The following is an 11354-nucleotide window of genomic DNA, read 5'->3' as shown; positions in this document are numbered from 1 at the left end:
TCTGCCACTGTTTTCATTTTTTCCCCATCTATTTGCCATGAAGCGATGGGACTGGATACCATGATCTTAGTTTTTGAATGCTGAGTTTTAAGCCAGGTGTTTGAGAGGGGTGGAGGCTTTCCAATAAGTCCCCACTAGGGTGGAAAGACTAGGCCACGTGGGAAGAAAGGAGCCCAAAGGCGCAGACAGTGCCCACAGGTGCTGGCTTTTCAGAGTGTGAGGCCAGCTGTCTATTTCGCTCAGACTTGAATGTTGGTTTCCCACTTTGGGAAGCGGCAGGGTGGAGGCGGGGAATCAGGGGTGAACTTAGAAGTGTAAAATCACTGGCTCTTCTGGGTCTTAGAGGGCGTCAGTGCACCTTTTCTTGCAGTCCTGGCTGCCTTTGGGGGCTGGCCATTGGGACAGCTGAGCTGGGTTAGACTAAGAATTGGTCTTGATCTGATTGTCCCCTCACACCCTGGACGCACACATGCTTTCGAGAATCATTCCTCCCTGGCAGATGGTAGCTGGTTTAGGGCAGGGACTCTGCCTTTTTCATTCCAGAATCCCTCATGGTTAGGTGCTGTGTTTGGCCAATTGGAATGATGCACTTTGTATCTGCAGAACTGATCATCGTTTGAGTCTTTAGGAAAATTATCTTGAGTTCCCAGGGGCTTACAGCTGGAGGTGGGAGCACAAAATGATGCAATTCCCAGTGTAAATTTTTAAAATTTAAGTCTTAAAAAAATAAATAAAAATTTAAATCTGAAAACTCAGTTGTATCTTTACAAGTTTATTTCATACTTGTCTTTTGTATACCGGCTGATCTCCTAATCGTGCAAGAGCTTCAGCTGTCCCTTAAAATAATATATGTGATAAAAGGAATATTTAGTGAATTCTAGTAAATCAGACTTTTCTATGATATCTTTTTAACCAGTTGATGAAAGAGTAGGTAGAAGTCATTCTTTCATTTTTCATTACAAATCATTTCTTACATCCAAGCAGCATTAAATAGTGTAATTTTGTTGTTATACCCGTAGTGCTAGAGCATTTATTTTGGCTCTAACAGTAGATGGGTTGCTTCTCGTTGTTTTGAGATTTTTTTTTTTTGTTTCATTGTTATAGCATTATGGGGTTTCTTTGGTAAAAATTTTAATTGAAATATAGTTTACTTACAGTGTTTCAGGTGTAGGGGTTGCTTGTTGACAGACATTATGTAGCATTTATGAATTTTATAATTCTAATATTTTTATCCTTCCAAGGGAAATTTTTTTAGAAATTTGCCAAAGTAGGTAGCAGAAAAACTCCTTTGGCCTTTCTGTTTTCTATCCTAGCAGTGTGTAGGTTTTTGTTTTGTTTTGTTTGGTAGTAACCTTTTAAGATCCTTTTCCAATAAATAATAAGTTATTTACATGCTTTTGTCTTGTGTTATTACTTCTGTAGACTATTGGTTTTTTTGCCATTAGCTTTATTGAGGTATAATTTATGTACAACACCATACACATTTTAATAGGGTTTTGACAAATGTATACAATCCTTGTAAGCAGCAACCCAACCAAGATTTCTGCTATCCCAAGGATTCCCTGTTCTCTTCTCCCATCTGCAGCCTTAGGCAGCCAAGGATTTTCTTTGCCCTACAGATTATATTTGTCTTTTTTATTGTATTTCTGCAGTCAGCATGCCAGCAACTGCAAACTTTTCTGTACAGGGCCAGTGAGAAGCATACAGTGTGTACTCCTTTCTGTCTGACTTCTCAGTACAGTGTCTTTAAGATTATCCCTCATGACTATGTTGATTGTGTATTTTGTTAGTAATTCATTCCTTTTTATTTTTCTAATAGTGGTAAATGATACAAAACTTAAATGTTGCCATTTCTAACCATTCTTCTGTGTCCACTTCAGTGGCATTAATTATATTCCCATTGTTGTGCAACCATCACCCCTGTTTCCAAAGCGTTTTCATACCCCCAGATACACTCTATAGCTTTTAAGCAGTAACTACCCACTCGTCTCCCCCATCAGCCTGGTAGCCTCTAATCTACTTTGTTTCTGTGACTTTTCCTATTCTAGACATTTCAGATAAGTGGCATCATACGATATTTGTCCTTTTGTGTCTGGCTTATTTCACTAAGCAGTGTTTTCAAAGTTCGTGTTGTGTATGTATCAGCACTTTTTTTTTAACTGGGTAATATTCCATTGAATAGACATACTTTGTATGAACATAGGTTTTCAGTTCTCTTGAGTGTATGCCTAGAAGAGGAATTGCTGGATAATATGGGAATTCGAAATTTGACTTTTTGTGGACTCACAAGGCTGTTTTCTGTAGGGCTGTACCACTTGACATTCCTCCCTGCATTGGACAAGGGTTCCAGTTTCTCCCCATCCTCTCCAATGCTTGTCATTATAGCCATCTTAGTAGGTGTGGAAGGACTAGTGGTTTTTCATAAGGTACATAAGCATAGAGTATTGCTACAAACTTGGTGGGGGAATTAATGAGTGTAATTTTATATGCTCCAGGAGGATGGACTGAGGCAAGTTCTGGAGGAGATGAAAGCTTTATACGAGCAAAACCTACCTGATGTGTAAGTTGGTAAGTTGATCTTTTAAAACAGTTTAAGAAATGTGATACTGACGTCAGATCATCTTAACATTAGTTCTCATGTATGGTTTTTTTTTTTTTTTTTTAATTCTCTGTGAGCCTGATCATACCCTAGCTATACAGAAGCAGAAGGATTTGTGTTAATGGTTGTTATGTCTCTAGGGACCAAATAGTGCTGGCACACGGTAGCTGTTCGGTAAATGCTTCTTGTCTGACTGGTGTGACTTGAAAGGAATTAGGGTGGATGCGAAAGAGATGACCCAGGAGCAAGTAACAGACCTGACGAGTGAAGTGTGTTGCTTCCGCTACTTGTTTTCATCAGGTGAGGCCTTAGTGGGTTTAAAGGGAGAACAGGCAGTTTGCAAATTTAACAGGAGTAGCAGTGACTTCCGAAAGCTTGAGTGAAGTTGGCTGGGAACTCGTGCTGCGGAACGCTACAGCTTGGTAGGCTAGAGGGTTCTGGAGTTGCAGACTGTTTAGAGCCAAGCATGGTAGTTGGCACAGAGGAGAATTTGAGCTGAACGACAGACTTCAGAGGACCTGCGATTGGGTGAAGAAGACTACTGACTGCTGGAGGAAAATTGAGTTATTGAGAGCTCATCCTGGAGAAAAGTATGTCTGCAACTTGAGATTTCGTCCCTGGCCTTGTTAGGTAGTGTTTTCATCAGTTAGTTGGGCATAGAAATCAGTAGCGTGTTGTTAGGGTGTGTGGAATACACAGAACACTAGGAACACTTTGCAGTGACTGTGTTTAAGGATAGATACTGGTGAATAAGAAACTTATCCGCAAGAGGTCTGCAGTAAATGTAAGGGAAATGGAAAGTCCTGCACTCAGGTTCCCAAGTCCTTCATTTGTTCATGCAACAGATATGCACTAAGCAGTTATGAGCTGATAAAGGGCTCTGGTGTTTCAATTGTAAACAGCAGAATCAAGAGGTTTGCCCCCGTGGCCCTCAAAACAGTGTCATGCAGAAGGCAGAGATTAAATGCAGGTAACGCGGGTCCGAGTACCTGCTGTGAAGGAAAATACCACACTGGGAGAGAGAGAGTCATGCACTGAAAACATTGGTAGATTGAGAAATCCTGGAAATTCTCTCTGAGGAAGAGACTCTTCAGCTGGAGCTTGAAGAAGTGGGTTTTAGCGATGAAGTAACTGTGGGCAGAGAGCATTCGTTGGAGGAAACAGCATGTGCAAAGGCCCTGAGTCTTGAAAGAGGATGGGATGCCCAGGGACCTGGTCATTCCCAAAGGCCAGTGTGGCTGGAACTTAGTGAGCAGGCCAAGGGCAACACCAGGGGAGATTTCTAATCATGTGAGGCCGATGGTGGCATGTTTGTGTTCTGAGGACCCCCCTGCCCCATGTGGATAGTGGATGGTGGTACTGAGAGGAAGCATGTGGTCATGGAGGTGACAGGAGGGGTGAGCCAGACTAGAGGAAAGGAGAGCAGGTTACCCACCTGTTTAGGAGGTGACTGAACATGCTTTGGTCCAGTAAGGGACTGATTTTCCTGTATTCATACCATGGGGAAATTCAGGATCCAAAAATCTGTGTCCTATCCTCCTAGTTTGGCTCTGGGCAGGACAGTCACTATTACCAGTTTCTGGTTAAAATTCTTTGTCAGAAGAAATCTATTCTTATTTAATTGCTATGGGGAAATGTGACTTTTTAAAGGAAGTTCTTGTGTTCTTCATCAAAAACTTTGATGTTAAGTTGGGTGTATTTTATTTGTGCTATTTCATGATAATCAAAAGCACATTGTGAGCAATGTGGAGAAGAAATCTAATGTTTGTAGAGTGGCAGAAGTATCTAGAACAGATTTAGAAGACATGGTACATCTATGTACATGGTCCATGTACATCTCTACATGGTCCAGATCTAGAAGACACGGGACATACATCTTGCCTCTATTTTCAGGGCCTAGAGCAGGCACATACATTTTGTATTTATCTCTTTCTTTTTAAAACTCCACAATAGATATTTATTAATTCTGTACATCTGCTTTAGTTTTGTTTTCCCTTTTTTTTTTTTTTCCAATTGTAGTAAAGGTACACACCAGGTAGCTCAGTGGTAAAGAATCTGACTGCCAATGCAGGAGGTGCATTCCCTGGGTCGGGAAGATCCCCTGGAGAAGAAACTGGAAACCCACCCAAGTTCTCTTGCCTGGAAAATTCCATGGACAGAGGAGCCTGGCAGGCTACAGTCCATGGGGTCAGAAAGAGTCGGACATGACTTAGTGACTGAGCACACATACCACTGAGTGTATTCAAAACACTCATAGTGTCATACAGCTACCACCACCACCACCTTCTCCAGAACTCTTCATTGTACAAAACTGAAACACCACACCCAGAAAACAATTGTAGATCTGATTGGAAAGGGTGATGCTTGTCTGATATCTAAGGAGACATATATTTTATAGGGGAAAACCACAATGTTCTCCCTCTCTGTGTCAAGGACCCTAAAGTACAAACATGCACATGGTTGAAGATCAAGAACCATTTCCTGGACGAGTGGAGGAGCATTTGACTTTAGAGTCCTTTGCTCCCTTTATAGGAATGAGGATTTGAAAGTATTGGTACCATAGAAAGAGGACTCGTAGGATGAGAACATGATGTGAGGCCATAATCTTATGCACCGTGATATTTGATCTCTTATTCCAGCATGAAACAGGGATACTAAAAAGTGAGGCAAAAGTTTGTCTTTTGGAGACAATGGAAATTAATCAGTGTGGAAAATGCCATGAGCCACGTGGCTAAACAAAACAATGGAGTGTGATCCTAGGCAAATTAGTTAGGTAATAACAATCTACAGATCTCTAAATAGCATTATGGCTAAATAAAGCAATTCAAAAGCATAAGATAAATCTATACAGTCACATGGTATGATCCTTCGGTGTATTTGGTGAAAAATATAATCTGCATACAGAGATTTTTTTTCTTTTTTTTTTTTTCGTTTTCCCTCAGTCCTGTCTGACTCTTTGCCATCCCATGGACTATACAGTCCAGGGAATTCTTGAGTCCAGAATACTAGAGTGGGTAGCCTTTCCCTTTTCCAGAGGATTTTCCCAACCCAGGGCTGGAACCTGGGTTCGAAACATACACAGATAGTGCAATAATATTTATGAAAAAGAGACACTTGCATATATCTGGACCTGCTTGCAAATGCAAAGAAAACAGTTTGTAAAGATAAACTCCCACTTTTTAACAGTTCCATTAAAAAGAGGAACATGATAGAAGGAAGTTTTAGGACTGCACTTTGGGTTCTTCTATTGCCACTTTGATTTTATGCATTTACTTCGAAATTTTTACAAGGAGAATGTTATGTCTGTAAAGAATAACTAAATGATATGTACCAGTTCACCAGACGCTTACCTGAGAACCATGCTTCTGGATGATCCCCTCAAAAGTAAAATCTGCCACTTAGAACACAGGGGAAATCTGTGCCTTTTGTTGAGTCACGTAAGCACTCATTTCATTCGCCTTTAAGAAGTGCTTCTTGTATTAACTAAATCCTGAGAAGATGGGTGCCAGGGACAAATTTGGGGCTAGTGAAAGCATGGCATGTAGTCCCATCACTTTATGGCAAATATATGGGAAAACAATGGAAACAAGAGACTTTATTTTCTTGGGCTTCAAAATCACTGCAGATGGTGACTGCAGCCATGAAATTAAAAGATGCTTGCTCCTTGGAAGAAAATCTATGACCAACCTAGAGAGCATATTAAAAAGCAGAGACATTACTTTGTCGATAAAGGTTCTTCTAGTCAAAGCTATGGTTTTTCCAGTGGTCATGTATGGATGTGAAGGTTGGACTATAAAGAAAACGGAGAGCCAAGGAATTGATGCTTTTGAACTGTGGTGTTGGAGAAGACTCTTGAGAGTCCCTGGACTGCAGGGAGAGCCAACCAGTCCATCCTAAAGGAAATCAGTCCTGAATATTCGTTGGGAGGACTGATGCTGAAGTGGAAACTCCCAATACCTTGGCCACCTGGTGCAAAGAACTGACTCATTGGAAAAGACCCTGATGCTGGGAAAGATTGAAGGTGGGAGGAGAAGGGGACAACAGAGGATGAGATGGTTGGAAGGCATCACTGACTTGATGAACATGAGTTTGAGCAAGCTCAGGGAGGCCTGGCATGTTGCAGTCCCTGGGGTCTCAAAGAGTCGGACGTGACTGAGCTACTGACCTGAACTGAACTGAGGCTACCATGTGATTGCCAAGGACGCTCTAGCATTCAGGTTGAGCAGCCTAGGTTCAAACAGAATCGCTTGGAACTTCTCCAGGAAACCGTTGGGAGGGTGGAAAGGGGTGCTGTGTCCAACAGCTCTTTTCTGATCCGTGCTGTTTGAGAATCTGGTCTTTATTCCTGGAAATGAGCCTCAATCCCTTAAGGCTGCACCAGAGGTGGAGCAGGAGACTGGGCAAGAGCCTGTGTCCAGTCCCAGGGGACCAGGTTGGAGCCAGGGCCTGACTTGGAGAGAGAGATCTGTCTCCCCACAGGGCCTGGCCTAGATCTTGAGCCGCCCTCAGCTTCAGGTCAAGACCAGGAACTGAGCATGGCTGGGCGGCGGGGCAGAGCGCAGAGCCCCTCCTGCGTTGCGGCCGAGGCTCCACTACCTCCACCGGTATCGTGGTCTGAGAACCAACTGGCCCAGCGGCCCTGCTGCCACACCAACTGCCTGGAGCCACTGCTGTCTTGGGCCTTCAGCCAGTTGGTCTGGAAGGTGGGCTCACACTCCTGGATCTTCCTGCTGCTGTCCATGGTGTTAATGACTGTTCTCTGCACTGACCTAATTTACTGGCCCCAGGATGAAGAATTTTGGGCATTATTTTACTAGCGTGTGAGATGAGTGCAATTGTGCAGTAGTTTGAGCATTCTTTGGCATTGCCTTTCTTTGGGATTGGAATGAAAACTGACCTTTTCCAGTCCTGTGGCCACTGCTGAGTTTTCCAAATTTGCTGGCATATTGAGTGCAGCACTTTCACAGCATCATCTTTGGGGATTTGAAAGAGCTCCACTGGAATTCCATCACCTCCACTAGCTTTGTTCGTAGTGATGCTTTCTAAGGCCCACTTGACTTCACATTCCAGGATGTCTGGCTCTAGGTGAGTGATCACACCATTGTGATTATCTTGGTCATGAACATCTTTTATTACAGTTCTTCTGTGTATTCTTGCCACCTCTTCTTAATATCTTCTGCTTCTGTTCGGTCCATACCATTTCTGTCCTTTATCGAACCCATCTTTGCATGAAATGTTCCCTTGATGTCTCTAATTTTCTTGAAGAGATCTCTAGTCTTTCCCATTCTGTTGTTTTCCTCTATTTCTTTGCATTGATCGCTGAAGAAGGCTTTCTTATCTCTTCTTGCTATTCTTTGGAACTCTGCATTCAGATGCTTATATCTTTCCGTTTCTCCTTTGCTTTTTGCTTTTCTTCTTGCTTTGCACAGCTATTTGTAAGGCCTCCCCAGATGGCCATTTTGCTTTTTTGCATTTCTTTTCCATGGGGATGATCTGGATCCCTCTCTCCTGTACAATGTGACGTACCTCCGTCAGGTACTCTATCTATCAGATCTAGGCCCTTAAATCTATTTCTCACTTCCACTGTATAATCATAAGGGATTTGATTTAGGTCATACCTGAATGGTCTAGAGGTTTTCCCTACTTTCTTCAATTTAAGTCTGAATTTGGTAATAAGGAGTTCATGATCTGAGCCACAGTCAGCTCCTGGTCTTGTTTTTGTTGACTATATGGAGCTTCTCCATCTTTGGCTGCAAAGAAATAATCAATCTGATTTTGGTGTTGACCATCTGGTGATGTCCATGTGTAGAGTCTTCTCTTGTGTTGTTGGAAGAGGGTGTTTGCTATGACCAGTGCATTTTCTTGGCAAATCTCTATTAGTCTTTGCCCTGCCTCATTTCGTATTCCAAGGCCAAATTTGCCTGTTACTTCAGGTGTTTCTTGACTTCCTACTTTTGCATTCCAGTCCCCTATAATGAAAAGGACATCTTTTTTGGGTGTTAGTTCTAAAAGGTCTTGTAGGTCTTCATAGAACAGTTCAGCTTCAGCTTCTTCAGCGTTACTGGTTGGGGCATAGACTTGGATTACTGTGATATTGAATGGTTTGCCTTGGAAATGAACAGAGATCATTCTGTCATTTTTGAGATTGCATCCAAGCACTGCATTACAGACTCTTTTGTTGACCATGATGGCTACTCCATTTCTTCTGAGGGATTCCTGTCCGCAGTAGTAGATATAATGGTCATCTGAGTTAAATTCACCCATTCCAGTCCATTTTAGTTCGCTGATTCCTAGAATGTAGCTGAATTCCTAGAATTCACTCTTGCCATCTATTGTTTAACCACTTCCAATTTCCCTTGATTCATGGACCTGACATTCCAGGTTCCTATGCAATATTGCTGTTTGTAGCATTGGACCTTGCTTCTATCACCAGTCACATCCACAGCTGGATATTGTTTTTGCTTTGGCTCCATCCCTTCATTCTTTCTGGAGTTATTTCTCCACTGATCTCCAGTAGCATATTGGGTACCTACTGACCTGGGGAGTTCCTCTTTCAGTATCCTATCATTTTGCCTTTTCATACTGTTCATGGAGTTCTCAAGGCAAGAATACTGAAGTGGTTTGCCATTCCCTTCTCCAGTGGACCACATTCTGTCAGATCTCTCCACCATGACCCGTCCGTCTTGGGTTGCCCCATGGGCATGGCTTAGTTTCATTGAATTAGACAAGGCTGTGGTCCTAGTGTGATTAGATTGACTACTTTCTTGTGAGTATGGTTTCAGTGTGTCTGCCCTCTGGTGCCCTTTTGCAACACCTACCGTCTTACTTGGGTTTCTCTTACCTTGGGCATGGGGTATCTCTTCACAGCTGTTCCAGCAAAGTGCAGCCGCTGCTCCTTACCTTGGAGAGGGGTATCTGCTCACCACTGCCCTTCCCGACCTTCAACGTGGGATACCTCCTCTAGGCCCTCCTGCACGTGCAGCCACCACTCCTTGGACATGGGGTTCGTCCTCCCGGCCACCACCCCTGGCCTCGGGCGTGGGGTTGCTCCTCCCGGCAGCCGCCCCTGGCCTCAGGTGTGGGATAGCTCCTCCTGGCTGCCACCTCTGGCCTTGGTTGTGGGGCGTAGGGTAGCTCCTCTGGGCTGCCGCCCCTGACTCGGGCATGGGGGCGTGGGGTAGCTTCTCTCGGCTACCGCCCCTGACCTTGGACGCGGGGTAGCTCCTCTTGGCTGCCGCCCCTGACCTCAGATCTGGGTAGCTCTTCTGGGCGGTTCCTGCGCTGTCACAGCCTGGCACTCTTGGCCGCTGCCCCTGACCTCGGATGTGGGGTAACTCCTCTTGGCTGCCGCCCTTCGGGCATGGGGTCCTCCCGGCTTCTGCCCCTGACCTCGGACGTGGGGTAGCTCCTCTCGGCCGCGCTTAAGTGCACCAGTCGCAGCCGCCCACGCTTAAGTGCACCAGTCACAGCTGCCCACGACCCAGATAATCACGATGATGTGATCACTGACCTAGAGTCAGACATCCTGGAATATGAAGTCAAGTGGGCCTTAGAAAGCATCACTAAGAACAAAGCTAGTGGAGGTGATAGAATTCCAGTTGAGCTCTTTCAGATCCTGAAAGATGATGCTGTGAAAGTGCTGCACTCAATATGCCAGCAAATTTGAAAAACTCAGCAGTGGCCACAGGACTGGAAAAGGTCAGTTTTCATTCCAATCCCAAAGAAAGGCAATGCCAAAAAATGCTCAAACTACCGCACAATTGCACTCATCTCACACGCTAGTAAAGTAATGCTCAAAATTCTCCAAGCCAGGCTTCAGCAATACGTGAACCATGAACTTCCTGATGTTCAAGCTGGTTTTAGAAAAGGCAGAGGAACCAGAGATCAAATTGCCAACATCCACTGGATCATCGAAAAAGCAAGAGAGTTCCAGAAAAACATCTATTTCTGCTTTATTGACTATGCCAAAGCCTCTGACTGTGTGGATCACAATAAACTGTGGAAAATTCTGAAAGACATGGGAATACCAGACCACCTGACCTCCCTCTTGAGAAATCTATATGCAGGTCAGGAAGCAACAGTTAGAACTGGACTTGGAACAACAGACTGGTTCCAAATAGGAAAAGGAGTACGTCAAGGCTGTATATTGTCACCCTGCTTATTTACCTCATATGCAGAGTACATCATGAGAAACGCTGAGCTGGAAGAAGCAGAAGCTAGAATCAAGATTGCCAGGAGAAATATCAATAACCTCAGATATGCAGATGACACCACCCTTATGGCAGAAAGCGAAAAGGAACATAAAAGCCTCTTGATGAAAGTGAAAGAGGAGAGTGAAAAAGTTGGCTTAAAGTTCAACATTCAGAAAATGAAGATCATAGCATCTGGTCTCATCACTTCATGGGAAGTAGATGCAGAAACAGTGGAAACAGTGAAAGACTTTATTTTGGGGGACTCCAAAATCACTGCAGATGGTGACTACAGCCATGAAATTAAAAGACGCTTACTCCTTGGAAGGAAAGTTATGACCAACCTAGATAGCATATTCAAAAGCAGAGACATTACTTTGCCAACAAAGGTCCATCTAGTCAAGGCTATGGTTTTTCCTGTGGTCATGTATGGATGTGAGAGTTGGACTGTGAGGAAGGCTGAGTGCTGAAGAATTGATGCTTTTGAACTGTGGTGTTGGAGAAGACTCTTGAGAGTCCCTTGGACTGCAAGGAGATCCAACCAGTCCATTCTGAAGGAGATCAGC

The sequence above is a fragment of the Bubalus kerabau genome, chromosome 13 (assembly GCF_029407905.1).
Source record: "Bubalus kerabau isolate K-KA32 ecotype Philippines breed swamp buffalo chromosome 13, PCC_UOA_SB_1v2, whole genome shotgun sequence".
Taxonomy (NCBI): Eukaryota; Metazoa; Chordata; class Mammalia; order Artiodactyla; family Bovidae; genus Bubalus; species Bubalus kerabau.
Note: the sequence above shows the minus strand (reverse complement) of the source record.